Consider the following 21,936-nt stretch of genomic DNA (forward strand, 5'->3'; position numbering starts at 1 on the left):
TATTTTCATCTCCGCGGAGCGAGAGAGGATGTTTATCCTTGCCCATTCACAAGAAGCGCAGCGCGCGCTTGCGAGCGGACAGAGGGATTTCCCGATCCAACGAGGAAGTGAGAGATACAGTAGGAGTTTTAAATCTGTCGCTCACAGCTCTGCTGGATACACGCGTTTTTAACCTCCAGAAATATGCCGCGGCCCGGTGCTTCTCAAGGAATGCGCGGCGCGCGCGGTGCACTTTATTAGAAGCAGTAAAGTGTAGAGATCGCCCTCCGATATGTGTTTATTAGACACGGAGGGATATCTCAATTAAAACTCTGCCATATCGGTGAGTTAAACACACACGCATACACAACAAGGTCAGTGAAGACAAAAGATCTGAGGAATGTTTCCGGTTCACTCCTATTTATAACCTGCAGGTGCGTCTCATCAGATGACGTCACCCGACCGAGGTTATATAAGCCAAAATTTGGCGTGTTTGATACACACATGCTTCACAACCGGCAACATGACAAGATGTTTCCCCATAGCGTTTTCACGCAGCATTAAATGTAGCCTTTGAAAGGGAACAGTATCTATATATATATATATATATATATATATATATATATATATATAGAGAGAGAGAGAGAGAGAGAGAGAGAGAGAGAAAACGAGAGAGAGAGAGAAGGTAAATAAATCTCACATCTGACTCTGAGTGTGTGATCAGGAGAGGGGAGATGTTCATATCCTCTTACAGCACAGCTATAACTGCCTGCATCCTCACTGCTGACCGACTGCAGGTGGACTTCATTGCTCTTGATGGTGTTTGTGGTTAAATCACGGCTGTTTTTGTACCAGATGAATGTTGGATCAGTCAGACTGCAGGTGGTTTTACAGGTCAGATCGGCTGATTGTCCCTCTGTCACTTCTGCAGGAGCGATCACCTGAAGATCTTAAACACAGAGAGACACATTACATCAGGAAAACTGTACTGAGGCCAGTAAAGTGTCTTCTTTTAAAACACATCTCCTTTAAAATGTTTTCTATTTAACAATATTCTTTTTTTTTCCCCAGTAACCCATTCAACTCTGGAGGCTAGTTATTCTTCCCCCGGCACTTATTGCTTGATTTATTTTAATAACATGTTAGTGTCAGGGTTTCCCCTAGTGGTAACTACTGAGGCTGCACCCATTGGACACTACTGTTTGTTGGGCTTTTATCTTGACTTTGTGTCTCAGTGTCTTGTGCTTCCTGGTTGTGTTCATAGGTGTCCCTTAGTTTATCTATGTTCTGGTTTACTGTTGGATTTATTACTGTTTTTCCCCCAGTTTCTTAGTTCTTGATCCTGATTCCTGTTTTTGTTGTCCAAATCTTAGTTAGTGTTTGTTTATTTTCACTTTAATAAATGTCTACATCTGTACTTACACGGTGCCTGAGACCCCCATATGTGACAGTTAGAGATCTTCATTAATCTGGTACAAAACTCTGACCCTCCTGTATCTAAAGAGAGATTATGGCCTGAGTGATAAATGTAGAAAATAAGGTGATTTTATTTACCTGTAACAGTGAGTCTAACTCCAGGTTCACCCCGCCATCTTTCTTTGTCTACATTTGTTATGATTCTGAAGCAGTACTCATGTTCATCTGTTTTCTTCACATCACTCAGTCTGAGGGAGAAGTGTTTCTGTTCATCTCCTAAATACTCCACTCTGTCTGAGTAACCTGGTTCATTACGCAGATCAGTCGGCTTTATACCCTGAACTCGGTTTATAAACCAAAATGTCTCCTTCACTGTAAGACCTGTTGGGTGTGTGTACAAGCCGTTCATAAACACTGTAGATCAGTTTAAAGCACAGAGATGTTTTGGGCTGTATGTCACATTCCATTTACTCCCAAGAGCTCCTGAAACATGACACAGAAAAGAGGTTATTAGAGGTCATTATCCTGAACCCCATAAATCATTGAGTTAGCTTACAGCTTCACTTCTCTCCTCTGGAACTCTGTGTTGGAGAAATGAACACAATTCTTTACCACTATAAAAAATACTGTATAAATGCTACAACATAAAACCGTATTTCACAAAACTTGCTATAACCGTAGAATTTATAGTACAGTGAAAAACTTTAATTAGTTTTAGAGTAATACCTTAAATTTAATAGTTAAAAACATATAAAAAAATATGGTTTATTGCTGTAAAATGTACAATATACTGTATTTATAATAAGATAAATTCAGCATTTATTTATTTTTTATGTAAGAGGTACTCTGTGGGTTATTTCTGTGACTGGAATATATTGTGATGTCATTCACAAGAGAAATAAGCTGAGGCTATATATACACGAGATAGCAAGCTAAACGATCATAACCATGCTTATATTTTCCCCATGACTTTGGCCATGACTTTTGTGTGGTAGCATGAGCGCTTAGTTAACAAATGTTGGATAAAAACCCTGAAGTATTTAACAGTTAAGGAGTAGGGGGGCTTCAATACTCGGTATATTATCATTTGGCTTCATAGTTGCATCAATACTCATATACGAGTGTTATACCCAGGGTCGAATTGTAAAAAATTACAAGGGGGATGGTGTGGTCAAGCAACCATACAAAATTATTGTATTAATATTAATATTATTAAGATCAGTTTTATTAACAAAATGTAAGCTTAATTAAATCAACTTGGAGCCATCAAAAAAACCCACATGCATTTAAACATGCAATTATCACAACTATCATTTAATTCTTTCCATGACTTTCATCTGGAGAGGATTATAAGAGTAAAATAAAAATCTACATAAACATTGCTAATTAAATAATTAAATGTAATAGTATTGTGGTTTTATATGAATCAAATTACTATTATGGCATTTCATAAAAAAAAAGCATCCCCTCATATCCCCCTCAAATTGAGCCCCGGTTATATCATTAAACTTATTTTTATGTACATAAATTCATGGTTATTTTATGCAGACGTTAATAGAGACACACACACTGTCTAACGTTAACAAAGTTCACGGGTTAACATTAGCATGGGCAGTTTATTTACATTCCAGAATTCCCAAAACAGTATTTTGGTAAATAGGTTTATTAATATCTTTTTTTTTTATTACAACTATATATTCTGTAAAGTTTATTTATCTTTGTTTTTACTTAATTCTCCTGTTCTCTCTAAGCAGAACTTTTGGAGCTACTGAAGGAGCATGAACAAGCTGTTGATAGTGCTGTGTTACAGTAGGTGGCCAACCAGAATGCCTATTACCGTCGCACTCAGCGCCTTAGGAAAACGGCAGCGGCCAAAATAAATCAGTTGCATTTTAAAGTCATTCGTGAAATGACTGCCAGGTGGCGCAAAGTGACATTTTTTACTCTACGCAGTTTAAAATATAATTAAGTCAATAAAAAAGTCTTAACAATATGTTGTATAGAAGAAATACTACAGTGATTGTAATTTTCACATCTGAGAACTTTATACAACATAAATGAAAAATCCGAACCAGATATATTGATATTTATTGTATAATAATGAGTCAAAAAAACAAACATTGGTTAAATGTTGTTTTGACAGATGATCAAGTTCACTAGCTGATAATTTTATTTGTACAAAGAATGAACTGTTATATCTCTGTTTGTAACTGTTTATTGTTATGTTAAAAAATAAAAAAATAAAAAACATCAAACTTTAAATATAGAAATAACTGGTAAAATAGACTTTCAGAATAAAACATTACAATAACTCAAAAAAGACGCACTAAAAATGCTGTGTTGTTTCTGTAAACACATCCTTGGGTGGTTTATGCTGGGTCAAAATTCTGGGTTATTTCGGGTATTTGAAACACATTGTTGTGTTGCTCATGTTGGGTCAGATGTAGTGAGTCATTTACAAATGAACACCTGTTTGGGGTATTTTGACCCAACAACTGGTTTATTCTTTATTCTCTGGTTTCTCCAAATGTCAGCCTGCAAAATGTTTGAAATATTACTGTTATTGTATCACAGGTGTAGTTTTTGGAAATTTAAGCTTCAGTAGGCTACATCCCCCGGCACTCTGCGCATAACACCGGTCCAATGCAGCCTTGTAAAGAATTTCTAAACGTGGGCTATTGTTGTTTACTAACAATATTTGTTAATTTAATTTGGTGGCAGTGGGCAGAGTGGCAGAACAGGACACGCGGAGGCCGCGCGCCTGCACGGAGTGAAGGCGCCGTGAGAGCGCGAGGATCAAAGGGCGGACTTTCAGTGTCCTGTTTGAAGTTCCTGGACCGCGTCACATCGCCCCGCTCGCATGCCACTCTGTCCTGCTCCACCGCATCACGTACTTCCCGGACTTAACTCCGCGCCTTGCTTTTATAATGCGGAGCCTAAAATCTTGACGTTAATTATCGCCAGCCGGCCCGAATAGGCGGCTCCGTCCCTTTACATACCTGCCGCCTATCTAGGGAGCCTACGGAGTGAGCGAGAAGCGATAGAGCGATATTTGGGCGCACGCTTTATCTCCTCCTCTTGCACGCATAAAGTTTTCCCGAGTGCGGAGGAATTTTGTTGTAATATTTAATAATATCTATGCTGTTTAATCAGGGGCTCTTATTCCTATTTCCCCTGGGATGTTAGTGTTACTGTCTGTGCGTAACAATGGCAGGCAACGTTCAAATGCTAATTATTCACCCTTCCCAGGTGTGAATCAGCTGTTCTCACCTATACATTCAGATTAATGAAATGCACCCCTCCCCACTTTAAGACCTGGATTTTGAAGACCTGCAGTGATTCAGGCCTCTGCAAATTTTATCTTCTGGATTTTAGATTCTAAAATTGACATTATTACTGTTTTACTGGAATAGAAAAATGGAGATTTTCTTTATCAGAACATACATTGTATTGGTTGTAATCACTCTATACACAATAATTTTCTTTGGTATTTTTTATAAAATATTGAAAGTTAATATTTTATAGAAAATGAAAATAACAAAAAATATTTCATTTGTATTTCCCATCTCTAAAATAGCATAAAAATCACTGGTTGTGTATAGAGTGATTAAAAACAATACAAGGCATGTTATGATGAGGAAACTTTCTATCTCTTCTATTCCAGCGATTAAAAAACGGTAACAATGTCAATTTTAGAATCTGCAGAAGCTGAGTGGTCTGAGCACAACCTCTCACAGGGGCGCTTTTCTCTGAATACGCTGTGTTCACGGTGGTGGGGCTAAGAAACATGCATCTTGGTTTACTCATTTTACCTCCTTTTACATTTAGGCATTTGGTAGACGCTCTTATCCAGAGCCACTTGGATTTTTATTTGGGGTAAAGTGACTGATGTGCCTAACGTTTTTCAGCAGAGCCTACAGTATGTTTCAGTGAATAATCCACGACTTTTCATGAGTATGTAAGACCTCTCGACACCTCTCTCTCTTTCTCTCTCTCTCTCTCTCTCTCTCTTTCTCTCTCTCTCTCTCTCTCTCTCTCTCTCTCTCTCACACACACACACACACACACACCTACACACACACACACACACACACAGCAGACACATTCAAATGCAAACAAATCACCCTCCCCAGGTGTGAATCAGCTGTTCTCACCTTTACACATTTGGAGAAACTATATAAAACAATACAAGGCTTGTTATGATAAGGAAACTTTCTATCTCTTCCATTCCAGTGATTAAAAAACGGTAAAAATGTCAATTTTGAAATCCACAGACGCTTATGGTCCGAGCACAACGTAATAATGTTTGTATGATTAAATGACCCGTGGCATGAATCTACACGAAGCTGAACTTAAACAGCAAAGAGAACATGGCGCGCGTGCGCTCTTTCACGTCGAATCGAGAGATTTCTAAGAGATTTCTCTTTCCCAGAAATACGACAAACACACATCTATACGTGTTAAATAAGCGCTGTCTTTGCGGAGCTGTGCGAAACGCATGCCGGTGTGAGCTGCTTTATATATTAACATATGTTTGCCTTGTTAATATGTTTGCTTTGTTTTGCGCACCGGCAGAAGTAGAGTAATGATTATGAATGCTTCGGGAAAAACAGCAATGAAACTCACTCTGACCATTTTAATAATTAATTAATAAATTAGTGATTTCTTTGGTTTCTGCTGTGCTGATGGTGATAATGTCATCTCGTCTTCTGCGCACATGTGAACGCGCCTACAATTCACTTTACATACGAATTACATAATCTAATAATTTATTTTTCATTAGTTTATATAAAAGCAGACATTTCGGTTTCTATAAGTATATATTTTTCACGTCTGTGAGGCGAGTATACACGGAGTCTCGGCTCATTTTCTGACGTGCTCAAGTTCACTGAAAACAATACAGAACAGCGCACCCTGTTTACTTTCTTTATTTAACAAAATCATAAATTTTTTTCGTCATTGTGAGCGCACCTAAATAAAATTAGAGTCTTATAAAGGCTGTGTAGCTTATATAGTTTTACTATATAGTTTTTGCACATTAATCTGACAGTGTTTTAATTTTATAGGCGTTTAGTTTAATTTATTTTCAGTTAATAAATCTACTACAAATTTAAAGAACACAAAATAAAAGATGATGCAAGACCCTACACGTGTAACTTTTCTAATTACACATAAAATCTCAGTAAACATAAAATTAAACATAAAAGGCTCAGTATGTACAATCCTGAAAATATTTTTTAAATAATTGTACAGTAATTATAAATTTGTACTGTAATGTTAATACTGTGATTATGAATTTGTTTAATTACAATGGTTCACTTGATTTTATCTGCAACTACATGCGATTCTAGCCGAGCTGCGACTCATTAATCCTGGAGAGAACGAACTAAGGCCTGAGGAGTCAGTCTGTAGTTATAAAGCGCCACTCAGCGGTAAAAGCCAACAAACGCACAAACCCAAATGTAGTTGCCAAAAGTCGCAGACTGCCTGGCCACCTACTGTACTTTAGGACCTGCATGACTGCAACAGCTTTAGGATTGATTTTTGGTCAGGTCTATATTCTGAACATAGAACTGCAAAACACCTGTCACATTGGGGGAAACAAAGACTTAAACTGTTTCATTTTTTAGTGTTTGGATGGATACTTTATGGACGCGAACCACCGCACTCATGCTGACCATCACTCTTCTCACCAAGCACTTAATCTCCACGTGTTCACCCGCCTCACCCACTAAACAATAATAAAACCTGCACTTTTGTCTCTCTGTATCCATAATTTCAGAGCCCACTCATACGTTCACAGTAAATTGGTCATAGACATTGTTAGTTTTGCTGAACAGTGCGTAGTTAATAAACAATATATAAAATAAAACAAACCAGGAAGTGCCCTAACAAACATAGCTACATTGTACAGTACAAACGTAGATTATGTGCGCTGGTGAGGATTGGAAGATGTTCCACTGTGCCCCAGATGTTTTTCACTATCATTCTTGGGACATTATGAAGTTGGTGATTAAAATGGTATGTCTGTCTGTTTGCGGGTTCAACCCCCCAACCAATGTAAAGAATATAACATTTACAAGAAAAATATCGTCAAAAGTATAAATGAGCATCTGTGTTTTGTTAAACGAGGCATAAAGCAAGACAGAGAAACAAAAAGCCATTCTGACCTGTAACAGCACCTGAAATCACCACCTGCACCACCTGCAGTCAGACTGATCCAACATTTATCTGTTACATCTGGTACGAAAACAGCTGATACTTAACCACAAATAGCTATTATAGCTGAATAGCAGTTATAGCTGTGCTGTAAGAGGATATGAACATCTCTCCAATGTGTGTATGTGTGTGCTTTAGGTTCCCTTTCAAAGGCTACACTCGATGTTTAGCTTCGATTAAGTGCTACGCGCGCGCCTCGCATTCATGAGAAGCTTCTAACCGCCGCGCATTCCTGGGGCTTAAACTCGTGCATCCGGCAGAGCGGTGAGAGACCGATTTAAAAACTCCTTTTTTTCGCGTTCTCATCGGATCGGGAAATTCCTCTGTCCGCTCTCAAGCGCGCCCTGGCGCTTCTTGTGAATAAGCAAGGATAAACATCCTCTCTTGCTTCCGTGGAGATGGTAATAGCCTCTAAGCACTTAAAAAATAAATTAATTAAAAAAAAAAAAACATAGACGGCAGGTTCTGTCGGGTGGTGAGGGGCGGAGCCTCAACGACGCTCTCTCCCCTTTTCTTAGCAATCTCCATATGAGTTAACTCTTTCATGGAGTAAGCTGAATTCATCCCGTGTTTTCCTGCTATCAATTTATTTATTTATTCAAATATAGTTGAGGTGGAAGCGCGGGGTTATATGATGACACCCAGATAGAAAAGACGCTTCCAGGCTATCTTTCTCCAGGGACATCATCCTTCCTGAAAAGCTATTACTTCCTTTTAAGCTGTGTAGACTTTTTATCTTCCCTGGAGGGAAAAGCTTTTCAGGCAGCAGGTCAAGTTGGTGCTCCATTGCACACCATGGCGGTTTTGCACGCCTACCAGGCTGACCTGCTGAGAGACTTGATTACTGGCGGGGCTCTTCCAAGTAGGGCATATTGGACTTACGCCGGGCCACAGACTTGTCTCTTCGTGCAACAAAGCAGATGGCTCGTGCTATCGGCCGTTTTATGGCTGCGATGGTTTCCGCTGAGAGGCACTTGTGGTTGAATCTTAGGGGCATCAAGGAGAAGGATCGTGTATTCCTCCTTGATGCCCCATCTCGCCTCCCGGCCTACTTGGCAATGTCGTTAACTCGGTCGCCACTAGGTTTATGAGGTGAAGTTATATAACAAGCCTTCGGGAAATTCTTTCCTCGCCATGCTCAAGAGTCGGGACTGTTGGCCACCCAGTCTCGACCGGGTCTGAATCTTGCGAGGCGTGAAACACACAAGGAGAGTGTTTTTGAGCTGGGCACCCCCTCGCAAGATTGGGTGTGTCACGCAATCTGCCTCAAAAGAGGTCAGACTGGCATATTGTCTTCTTCACAAAGAAGCCCTGAGGTTCATGTGCCCATGGGGGGTGGCCCTCCAATGGGAAGAGGCACGCAGAATTCCTTTCAAAGAATGAAGTGTTCTCCCTGGCACCCCCAGGAAGTTGGTGTTCTTGCTCCGCCACCACTGGTGTTTCGGGCAACTCCAGGCTCCAATAAAATGTTAGTTTTTCCTGCCATGTTTCAGGATGCCGAACATCTAACATCCCCCCTGTTTAACCAAGCCAAGACTTTGCTCCTTTCTGAGAAACTGGCAGTGTGGAAGCTACTGCCAAGTATATCTCCTTGAGTACTAATCACTCTAGAGAGAAACTAAAGGATTCAGTTCTCACATCACCCTCCGCGTTTCAATGGCGTGGTCTCCACTTCCATGAAACCGGAAAGTGCGCATCTGCTGACAGAAGTTGCTGGGGAATGGGGCCATGTAACATGTTCCCCTACCAGACAGAGAGTCAGGCTACTACAGTCTGTGTTTCTTGGTTCCCAAGAGGAACGGGGGGCTGCTTCCAATTTTTAGATTTTGCAGGCTTTACCGTTATCTAAAAATTAATTAATAGAAATATTGCCACAACAAGGTTCCTGGGGTTCACTTTCAGCGGCAAAGCTTACCAGTATCGGGTTCTTCCATTTGGTCTAGCTCTCTCACCCCCACATACACAAAATACATGGATGTAGTTCTGGCTCTTACGACTCCAGAGCATCCGTATTTGAATTACATGGCTGGCTGGCTCAGTCTCAGTAGCTAGCGCTTCGACATCAGCATGTCATCCTAGCTCATCTTTGTTTCTTAGGATTGAGATCCAATGCCATGAAAGTGTGCTCTTTCCTGTTCAGAGGACAACATATTGGGTGTCACATGGGATTCGATCGTAAGCGGGCACAGCTGTCTCCCGCTCGTGTCGAATCCATTCTCAACACCCTCAAGGAAATCAAGCTAGACCAGAAAGTAACCATCACTTTCATAGATCTTAGCTCTCATGGCAGCTGTATCCACAGTGACACCTTTGGGCCTTCTGCACATAAGAGCATTTCAGTTGTGGCTAAGAACCAGGGGATTTCACTCTAGGGCCAATCCCCAATAAGGGATACACGCCAGGTGCTTTGGACCCTTCCTATGTGGTTCAGACCCCGGTTTCTGACTTTGGGTCCCACTCTAAGTTTGTCTTGTCATCGCAGATGCTAACGACAGACACTTCCCTCATGGGCTGGGGTGCGGTCTTAGATGACCGTCCAGCCCAAGGGAGCTGGAGAGGCCATCTTCTCGCACGGCACATCGATTGTCTCAAAATGATGGCTCTATTTCTGGCCCTAAAGCACTTCCTCCAGCAGTTGAGACTACCATGTCCTAGTGCGGGTGGACAACAGTATGGCAGTCTCATATATTAATCACCAGGGCGGACTGTGCTCGTGCCACTAAATAGCTAGCGCACCAGGTTCCTGTCCTTCAGGGCGATTTACATTCTAGGAAAATTTCATGTAGCAGAGGTGGACCTCTTTGCTTCGCAAGATCAGCAAATGTCCCCTTTACCACTCTCTGACTCTTCCAGCCCCTGGGTCTGGGCGCCTTAGCGGCCCCTGAACGGGACCAACTTAGTCAAGCTGGTCTTCCAGCCAGCGTAATTAAAACTATTCTAAGAACTTATGCCCTCAAATGGAATGTATTTGAAAGTTGGTGCATGACGAAGCACGTAGACCCAGTCTACTGCCAAATTGTTTTAGTGCTGAAGTTTCTGCAGGAAAGTTGTCCTTGGGCTTGTGCCCCCTTGTTGAACCACTAGAGTCAGCACCTCAGATTTCTGACCCTCAAGATGGTTTTTCTAAATGGCCTTTACCTCTCTAAGTGGATCGGAGATCTGTCAGTCTCCCCATCCTGCCTAGACTTTGCCCCTGGGCTAGTCAGGGCCATTTTGCATCGTAACTGTACTATCTTCCGAAAGTTCCATTCCCAACATGCACCCTATTGTTTTTGAAGCCTTCTGTCCTCCGCCTTTACAGCTTCGGAGCAGGAGAGACTTCACTTACTGTGTCCAGTACGTGCTCTTTAGATTTACGTTTACCGCATTAGCCAGTGGCGTAAGTCAGAACAGTTTTTACATGTTTTGGGGCCGCAAGCTGCGTGAGAGATGCTATTGCCCTCTCCTATGAGGCGCGTGGGCTCACTTCGCCTCTAGGAATTAGGGCTCATTCAACCAGGGGGTTCGCTTCATCTATTGCACTAGCAAGAGGTATTCCCCTGCAGCAAGTGTGTGACGCGGAGGGTTGGTCCTCCCTGCAAACATTTGCCAACATGCACCCTATTGTTTTTGAAGCCTTCTGTCCTCCGCCTTTACAGTTTCGGAGCAGGAGAAGCTTTATCTACTGTGTTCAGTACGTGCTCTTCAGATTTACATCCACCGCATCAGCTAGTGGCGTAAGTTAAAGCAGCTTTTACATGTTCTGGGGCTGCAACTGTGAGGCGGCCGCCACTACACTGTGCTATTGCCCTCTCCTATGAGGCGCGTGGGCTTACTTCACCTCTAGGAATCAGGGCTCATTCTACCAGGGGGATCGCCTCATCTATTGCACTAGCAAGAGGTATTCCCCTGCAGCAAGTGTGTGTTGTGGAGGGTTGTCCTCTCCGCACCCATTTGTTACATTTATAGTCTGGATGTACATGCTACTCCGGGCTCACGGGTCCTCGATTCAGCAACCCAGACATAGTTCTGAGACCTTCTCAGCCTTGTGTGCACATGCTACACAACCTTGGGGTCCAGAAACTTGCACTGCGACGGCGTTGGCACTCTCGTTCCTATAGCGTTTTCACGCAGCATTGAGTGTAGCCTTTAAAAGCGAACGTCTCGGGTTACTTTGCTGTAACCCTGTTCCCTGAAAAGGCGGAAACGAGATGCTGCATCCCAATGCCGCACTGCCTACGTGACCGGACGTCCGTTCAGACAAATCAATCTGAGGAAAGTTTCCGGTTCACTCCTATTTATAACCTGCAGGTGCGTCTTATCAGATGACGTCACCCGACCGAGGTTATATAAGCCAAAAATTTGGCGGGTTTGATACACACATGCTTCACAACCAGCAACATGACAAGATGTTTCCCATAGCGTTTTCACGCAGCATCTCGTTCCCTCCTTTTCAGGGAACAGGGTTACAGCAAAGTAACCCGACACGTGCAACATTATAAAATACTACATAATGTCACATCTGTACCACCACGGTCCGGGGAAATAAGATCTGGGTCTCCGGAATACTGAGCCGCAGCTTTGTCCCCCCCTAGTGTGGTAAGGTGGTAGGTCTCCCCATCAATAATGATGTGCACCTGTGTCTCTCCCCTGTGTGTCTCTATTTAAGCCAGTCGAACCCGTATAAGCTTGTCCGTTCACTGTTGGTGTCACTTGTTTGTTTTATGTCTCCTAAGTCGAGCTGTGTCTACATGTCTCCTCCTCAGGACTGACTGGAGTCTGCAGGGTTGGGGTAAGGCCTGTTAAGAGACAGGCAGTGCTAAGCAAGATCAGGCTGAGACGCCAGCCACGTCCGTATTACACTGCTTGTGACTTCTGTTATGCTTTATGAACTAATCTCCTGTGCCTGTGTGTGTGTGAGTCCGTCTGCAGATCCAGCCTGAGGAGGTTGACCGGGAGCAAGTTTTGTTTGGTTTCATTTAAGTTTTGTTTATGTTATATGTTTAAAGTATTATGCTCAGCAAGTCCCCTAAAGGGAAAAAGAAGAGAAAAATAAAGACTGACACTGTTTGCACTAAAATACCTGCGTTTGTGTCCTTTGAATACTCGCAGAAACATGACACATAAACAAATCTTTTCCACTGATATTTTACATTTTTATTTTTATGAAAGTGTACGAGAGTGACAGAGCAAGATGACATCCTTGATATAATAATAAAACTCTGTAAATATGCTGTAACTTCCAGTGGCACGATGTCTTATGCATGAAAGGTCTGACCATTAAAGCGTAGTTAGTGACTGGTACTCAGACAGTGACTGAAAATATGTAAACAATGCAAAAGCTGCATTTAACTAAAGCAGTCAGTTCTCCTCCTGTTTTTTTCTTTTTCTACCCATCCCGAGGCATCTGGAGTTGGACCAGCTCTAGTTAGATTTTGCTTCATGACGGTTTGGAGCTACTCATGCTGCTCCTGAACTCCCAGTTATCCAGATGCCGTCTGCCCTCTGCACTTGTCTGTCTCATCCTGGTTCCATGCTGGTGCCGAACTGCACTGGACTAATTGTTAAATCAGACATCTTCTGTAATATTGAACTTCCAGTTGCCTAATACAGTATGTCTGCATAAAATTCTTGCTATCTTTTAGGACCCAAATGAGGATGGGTTTTTGAATTGAATTAAATTGAATTGAATTGAATGGTGGGGGATTAGAGTTTGAGCACGGATCCATCACGGATTGGGAAGGGTACTGCCATGTAGCAGGTGGCTGTTTGAAAAGGGTTTTACTGTAAACTGCAGAACACTGATCACCTATTTAAAAACATGTTCAGATCATCGAAGATGCCTTTGACAAACCTCTGTTAATTGACAGATCTATACAAGCTAATATACCACATTTAAATAAATCCCAGTAGTAAAATAGTTTGTCTCCAGTGTGTGAGACTGTAAGAATATGAACTTAAGGCTCACCTATGATCATGAAGAGGAAGATCAGATAAAGCAGAGAAGCCATTTTAAGAAACATCATTCTTCTATAAAGATTCTAAATGCAACTAAAAACATAAAATGTTCCATTACAACAAGTAACAAAACCAAAGCACAAGCGAATTGTGCCCTTCACATTTTAAGATTGTTAAGGTTGTTTTGGTTAAGATGTGTTTTTAGGCTTTTAATAAATACACTTACACTGAAAATTGTACAAAAAATCTAACCTTTAACTGAAGGGAATAATAATAAAAATATTATATATATATATATATATATATATATATATATATATATATCAAATCCATGACTTAAACGTTATATTTTTTTTTATTAAATCACCTGTCCACAATTATTGGCACCCCTAACAGTTCTGATAAAATAAATATAATTTAAGCATTTTTGTAATTTTTATTGTTGTTTTTTAAAGTTGATCAGAGTATCTAGAAACTTTTAATTAATGATTCATTACTTCCTGTTTCCCTGTGGTATAAATATGATGTGACCCAGAGGCCCATTTTTCTTATCCACTCTTCAACATGGGGAAGACAAGCAAACACCTCATGCAAGTAAGACAGATGTGTGCCAACTTTTAGAAGTCAGGCAATGGTTACAAGAAAATTGCCATATTTGTAATGGCTATTATAATAAGGCTGTGGTCAGATGAGACTGACATAGAGCTTTTAGGGTACATGGCATCATGACCTCTATAAAATATCAGGACATTTAAATCAAAACCTAAAGCTGACATTGGGTCTTTCAGCAGGATAATGACCCAAAATCAATCTACTCCCGTGGCCATCTCAGTCACTAGACCTCAACCCAATTGGAAACCTGTTGGGTGAGCTGAAGAGGACCCAGGACTCTGGTTGATCTAGAAAGAGGAATGGTCAAAGATCCATCTATCCATTTGTTTTCCAATATTGTAAAATGTTATAGGAGGAGATTAAGTGCGGTCTTGTTGGCAAAGGGGTTTTTCAATAAAGTATTAACATCAAGGGTGCCAATAATTGTGGCACACGTGATTTCATGTAAAAAAAATCATGTGGGATTTTTTTTCTACTAAATAATTGTACTTCGATTAAAGTTTGGATTTTTTTCTTTTGTGCACTGTGATTCAACATTGTTATATTGTTTTAATAAAAAATATATATATATTAGTAGCCTAAGAACACATCTTAACCACATCTGTATTTTATTTATTACATTATAATCACACTATATTCTATTGACATTACATGTTTAAATTTTTTTTATTAATTAGAATTGATTTTTCTGAGCTACAAATGAAAAGCTGCCTATAATTTTATCCATCCCATCTCTATTCATTGTAGCTATTGCTAGCTTAAAATGTGCTTCTAATTTCACCACATGGGATTTGAATATTAATTGTCAAGTGAAGTCAAGTAGGCTTTTATTGTCACTTTAACCATATACAGTTAGTACTCCATGAAATGGAACAACGTTCCTCCAGGACCAAGGTGCTACATGTAACATTTATTTACAAAATAAATTAACAGAAACTAACCTCCTTACGTACAGACTTAATCAGCCGGCTAGCTGGGATAAGACAAATTGACATTTTAACCTTCCTCTTATGCCATATTACCCTCAAAACAATTTTTTATCATCAATTTTTTTTCCCTTACCTCTTGGTTACTTTGTTACGCTTCCTTGTCCATTAAAAGAATGTTTTTAATATTTGACCTCATGAGCTTTTACTTTAACAGCATACCTCTCATTTTCAATTATGATAAAAATTTAGGTGAACCTCAGGAGAATTATTTAAATAAATAAAAGTTTGTTATGTTACCTGACTATTACTGAGAAGTATAAATAAAAAGATTCTCTTTTTTTATAATATTAATTACTATAGTAACATCTACATATATGGTTTTACGGGTCAAATTTGACTCATATATATTTATATAAAAAAAAGCAAAAAAGTATTTTTAAAAATAATTTTTATATTAATGGAAAGCTAAACAAGTAAATCTCAAAGTGTGGATTTGCAGGGTCAAACAAACAGCAAACAATTAAGCAAATCAAACCAATAGAAATGAGGCACTAGTTCCAAAAAACATCTTTGACTGCAAGAACATGCATGTGCATTTAGATGCATGTGTGGCAAAAAGTGACACTTTAGTGTGTTCTTTGCGAATATATTTTTTGCAGTAGAAGCAGAGTACGTTTGTCTTTCTGTCTTTATTGCTAGGACAAACCTGACACCTCTTTTTTTTAGAATCAGGTGGCCTCAGTGGGGTTGTGGCTGTGGCTGTGTAGGTTGATGTTGAGGCAGTGCTGGCCGGAGAGGATGCTGACACTGATGCCCTTTGTGTTGCTGATGGTGTGGCGGGAGTGCTACTGTACATGAGCTCTGCAGTTGTATGACCAAGGTTGCAGCAGCTGGTTCTTGGGGGACCCGGTCCCTTTTGTGTGCCTTAACAAGGGTATTTTTTTAACGCCTCAAGAAACATTCTCTGCTGGTTGTTTTTCTGGTTAAGTTCCACCCTAGGTGAATGTGGATCCACAACACAAAAGCATTGTATGCAGACACAAGAAATGGTCACGTGTAATATAGTGACCCCGCAGTCCAGTAGTCATATCGAGGATAAGAATGATTCGGGACCTTTTTCCAGAGGGCAAGAGTGTGAAGAGTGTGTGTAAGGGGTGTGTTTTAGCATATTTTAGTTAAATATACTTGTGCATGCAGTAATAGGACAGAAAATATTAATCTTAGTAAAATAATATAAAGGTAAGGTGAGGAACCAAAAGTGAGCCAAGGACACAAAGATGTGATATCATAGTAGAAAAAGACATGTTCAGTACACAGCATGTACCCAATGAACCCTAGACATGTAGCCATCTTAGATATAAAATGCTGAGCGTACAGTGTGTGCCCAAAGTACATGATTTCATAGTAACCCTAGACACAATATAAGCTTAGCAGACATGATGCACTATCAGCAGATGTGATGTAAAATCAGCAGATATAATGTAATTGTCACGTACTGCTAGTTGTTGGACTGTGGGCATGGTGTGGCAGGCATAGACGCAGAGAGGGATGATGTTGAACAAAAGTCTTTAATAATAAACAAACCAATCAAACAAAACAGGAACAAAGGAAGTTGGCTTTACTTGGGAGCATATGAACAAAACCAATAATCAACTAATAAACAGACAAGGGAATACACACACACACTAATATACAGTACAGACATGGGATACAAACCAGACAAGACAAGACGGACTAAACAGACTAGAGGACTAAACACGAGGGACAATACATGCTAGGGGCTAAACACACACAAGACAGACTTGGCTAGGTCTACTAGCTGTTATGCACATTAGGAGCTAAGCTAGCTAGTAGCTAAACAGGCTAACTGCTAAACAGGCTAGTAGCCAGAGACCCAAGGGATGAGCAGACTAGGGATGCAACAGACTAAGAACTCACTTAACAGAACAGAAATTAACATTAATGCTTGACCCAGTTTCCCAGAACAAACAGGTATTTATAACAAGGCTAATGAGCTTCCTTGGTTCAGGTGCGCACCCACGTCACCTGACCAAGGTGCCTTCTGGGAAACTGAGTCTACAACCTAAAACTACAAACTAAAAACAGTGCCCTCTGGTGGGAAACCCTTACAGTACCCCCCCCCCCCCCTTAAAAACGCTCCTCTGGAGCGTTAACAGAGGTCCTGGGTACCCCTCCCTAGGCCCCCGGTCGTTCCACCCGACTGCGACGCCGATGAGCAGGCTCCCCGAGGTGGGTGGGAGGGTGTGCGAGCTTAGATTGCCGCCGAAGCCAGGCGCCGGATGCAGCAGCGGCCTGCACCCGAAGCTGGGTGGCGGAGACAGCACTGGCTCGTCCTCGGGGCTGAGCGGCGGTGGAATCATGACTTTGTTGCTGGGTGGCGGAGGCAGCACTGGGTCGATGCCGGAGGCCGGGCGGCGGAGGCAGTGCTGGATCGATGGTGTAGGCCGGGCGTCACCCCCCAAGTCGGACGGCCGATGCAGCACTGTGATGTCCTCACGCCGGGCGGCCGATGCAGTACTGGGTCCTCCTTTGACACCGGGTGGCGACGGAAGCATGCTCTTGTTCCGCCTTTGAAGTCAGGCGGTGGAGGCACTAGTCCATACAGCCGTGGCGGCTGTGAACGAAGCTGGAGAGCGTGGCGAGGTCCTGGCTGGGCCCGCTGGCGATACTGGAGCCTCCCACTGAGGCCCGCTGGCGATACTGGAGCCTCCCACTGAGGCCCGCTGGCGATACTGGAGCCTCCCACTGAGGCCCGCTGGCGATACTGGAGCCTCCCACTGAGGCCCGCTGGCGATACTGGAGCCTCCCACTGAGGCCCGCTGGCGATACTGGAGCCTCCCACTGAGGCCCGCTGGCGATACTGGAGCCTCCCACTGAGGCCCGCTCGCCTCCAGTCCAGTCCCGCTTTGACGTGGGGCAAGCTGAGTATTCCCTGTCAGCTTGCCCCGGCGTTATGGTCCCAGCAACCTAAAACTACAAACTAAAAACAGTGCCCTCTGGTGGGCAACCCTTACAGTAATCTCAGACACGTGGCATTTTAACTATGATGAAACAGGTGTAGTAAGATGTGCAAAAATGTCAAATTAAAAAAGCATAGACAAATAACCAAAAGACACATACAAAGTTTTATGAATTATAAGTTTAATAGGAGTAAACACAAAAAATAAAATTACATGTGCATCTACATAGTGAGTAATACTTCTGTATAAAAGTCCAAAAACACTTTAAAAAATACCCAAACATAACTAAGCATTAAATTTATAATTATGTGGCTGAATCTCTGAGTATGTTAAAGCACATTGAACTCAAAGCTTGGATTCTAGCTGCAGTAACATGAAAACTAGCTGTGTAACTTGACACATCTTGAAATCTCATCGTCACTAACCATAATGAGCTGACTTTAGCATGATTTTTAAATTTTATAACTTTTATAACTTTTAATCAGAGCTGGCAAAAGCTAGCAGCTAAAATTATATCAGATGGAGCGTTGTGATAAATAAAATATAACTGTAATTAATTACCAAAAAAAAATAAACCAGCACCTGCTAAAGGGAAGATGCTAATATATTATCGAGATTAAGGAAATATACAGGTGAACAAAAAATGACTTAATTATATAGAGGAAGCTCAGCTAATTCTGGATAAGGAGTGTCTTCTGATAAAGTGTAAAGCAGAATTAACTACAGTTGCTTGTTGTGTAGAGAAAGCTGCACAATCCCTTATTATTCTCTAGGCCCTGGGTAAGCAAAATGAAAATGCATATGATGTCAAATATCAAACCTTCTTTGAGGAAGGACCACACCAATATGAAGATCAGTAAGAGGAACTTAAACAGAAATGCCGTGATTTAGAAGTGGCACAGGCACTGGAGGAAAATCTGTTTGGTTACCAACAGACACCGGTTCGAGATCAGTTTAAGTACAGACAGGTTTTAGGACTAGACTCTGGCCGTATGGGCCTAAAAGAATGAGGACGAGGGTTGTTTTTTCTCCAGATGCAGTCTTTTAGGACCAGGTTTAGAATCATCCTTTTTGAAATAAGTAAGCCCTATGTCTTCTAAAAATTGCATTTATGATACAGATGGCTCAGGCTCATCTTCAGTAGCACTCACCGAGGCCCGGTCCATAACAGGTTCAGTAGGGTTGTAATTCTCAGAAAGGTTGTAATCCGGACTGCCCTGGCTGTCCGAGTCTTCCAAAGGAATGTAGTGAGCACTTAAACAATTGCAATTAGCTATAAGAATAAAATAAAATATTTAAATAAAACAAGTTGGGAAAATAAGGCAAATAATTAAAAATAGTGCGCAGGAGATACTTACCCATGGCCTGTCTCTTGAGAACTGTAGAGTAAACTGGAAGCACCAGGAATATATAGTAAAAATAAATGCCACCCCAATATTTTTCATTTGAACAAGAAAATATAATGGAAATTAATTTGTAAGAAAAATAAGTTATAATGGAAAACATATCAGTACAAGGTGGAGTCAGATGATGAGGTATATGATGTAACAGAATTGGGTAGACAAAATGTAATTATAACGGGTGAAATTATTGGAAAATGTTGAATTATAATGGGTTAATAATTTGATAAGGAATAGAAAAAAAAGTGTACAGAGGAGGGGGCTAGGTGAGCGCCACTCCCCTTGCAAACCATATAAAAAGAGCATGTATGTCTGAGTCAAGTCAAGTCAGTCCTTGATGATGCTTGGATTCACAACCTAGGCATTACAAGGCGAACTCACTTGTTTTTTATTGCTGCAATAAATCCTATCTTACTTCATGATAGTGATAGAAATTATGCTGTTGGGCTTTCTTGTGCAGAGAGCTGGTGTTAAGGGTCCAGATGAGGTTCTTCTCCAGGTGGACATGCCGGCAAATTTGTTGTTGTCGACAATCTTCACAGGGGAGCCACTGATGCTCAGCAGAGAGTGGTAGCGCCATGTCATTCTGAAGTCAACAACCATCTCCTTTGTCTTGTCGACATTCAGCATCAGCAAACTTAATTATGTGATTCGAACAGTGTGTCAGTGATACGTCAGCAGTGTGAGCAGCAGGGGACTGAGCACATAGCCTTGGATGGCCCCAGTACTCAGTGTCGTGGTGGTGGACGTTCTTTTCCCAATTAGTACTGACAGAGGCCTTCCAGTCAGAAAGTCCAGGATCCAGTTACAGAGGGAGGTGTTCATGCCCAACAGGCTCAGCTTCCTGATCAGGTGTTGGGGAATGATAGTGTTGAATGCTGAACTGAAATCTATGTACAGCATTTAAACGTAGACATTGTCCAAGTGTGTGAGGGCAAGATGGAGTGTGGTTTACATGGCATCATCCATTGAACAGTTAGGACAATACACAAACTAAAATGGGTCCAGTGTGGGGCAGCAGGAGTTTAATGTGTCGCATGATGAGCAACTTAAAGCACTTAATAATGATGGGAGTGAGTGCAATAGGACGGTAGTCATTGAGACAGGACGCAGACGACTTCTTTGGCATGGGACTAATGGTGCTGGGCTTGAAACACGTGGGAATGATGGTACTGCTCAGAGAGATGTTGAAGATGTCAGTGAGAACATCTGCCAGCTGTTCAGCACATTCTCTAAACACTTTGCCAGGGATATTGTCTGGTCCAGCAGCGTGGGTTGACTCTGCGTAGAGTTTTCCTCACATCAGCTGTGGTAAGACACAGCAACTGGTCATTCGGAAGAGGGATGGTCTGCCTCGCCATCATGTCGTTTTGCATGTCGAACCTAACGTAGAAGTTGCTCAGTGCATCTGGAAGTGAGCCGTCACTGTCACATGCAGGTGATGATGTCCTGTAGTTGAGGATGGCTTGTATGCCCTGCAACATGTGCAGTCACCACTGTCCCTAAAGTGTTTGTGATTTCTCTGGGCGTGTGCACGCTTCGCCTCTCTGATGATGGGGGAAAGTTTGGTCCTTGCTGTTCTTAGGGCCACCTTGTCCTTCGCTCTAAAGGCAGAGTCTCAGGTCTTCAGAAGTGCACACATCTCTGCAGTAATCCATGGTTTCTGGTTGGGTCGTGAGATGATGTTCTTGGAGACAGTGATGTCATCGGTGCATTTTTTGATGTAGCTGGTCACTGATGACATGTACTTCTCCGGTGAACTCACCATAAGTTGCATCCTCCCCGAACATGTTCCAGTCAGTGTTCTCTAAACAGTCCTTGAAGAGCAGAGATGGCTTCTGCTGGCCAGGTTATCACCTGCTTCAGAACCAGTTTTGAATGCCTGACAAGTAGTCTGTATGCTGGAATTAGCATAACATATATGTGGTCTGAGTAGCCATGGTGGGGATGAGGATCTTCCCAATATGTTTGATCCAGCTTATTTCCCCCTCTCGTTGCAAAGACCACATACTGATGGAATTTAGGGAGCACTGACTTGAGATTTGCATGGTTGAAATCTCCAGTGACAATAAGCAGTCCATCTGGGTGTGTGTTCCGCAGTTCACTGATCTTTGCAAACAGTTCTCATAGTGCTTTCTTAGCATTTGCGCTAGGTGAAATGTGGCTATAATGAAAACAGTGGTGAATTTCTGCGGTAGATAGGAAGGTCTGCATCTAACAGTCACAAACTCCACCAGCGATGAGCAAAGGCTAGAAACTAGCACAGAGTTCTTGCACCATTTTGTGTTGATTTAAACACTCAAGCCACCGGCGCGAGTCTTACCGCACAGAGCTGCTTTTCTGTTGGCACGAATTAAGGCTAGGCCACCTAATTGAATGGCGGCATCCGGTACTCTGTCACTGTCATGAATATTTTACAGTTTTTTGTCCATGGAGGGGATTTATTCTTGTAAATGTTTATAA

The 21,936-nt window shown here is 41.7% G+C and overlaps 1 pseudogene; it reads right to left on the minus strand.

The window, feature by feature from the left end:
- The window catches only part of LOC128506994 (B-cell receptor CD22-like), a 56,230-nt pseudogene extending 38,562 nt beyond the window's left edge, over positions 1-17,668 (minus strand).
- Positions 17,669-21,936: the final 4,268 nt, after the last annotated feature.

Source organism: Clarias gariepinus, chromosome 18, assembly GCF_024256425.1.
Source record: "Clarias gariepinus isolate MV-2021 ecotype Netherlands chromosome 18, CGAR_prim_01v2, whole genome shotgun sequence".
NCBI classification, from domain to species: domain Eukaryota; kingdom Metazoa; phylum Chordata; class Actinopteri; order Siluriformes; family Clariidae; genus Clarias; species Clarias gariepinus.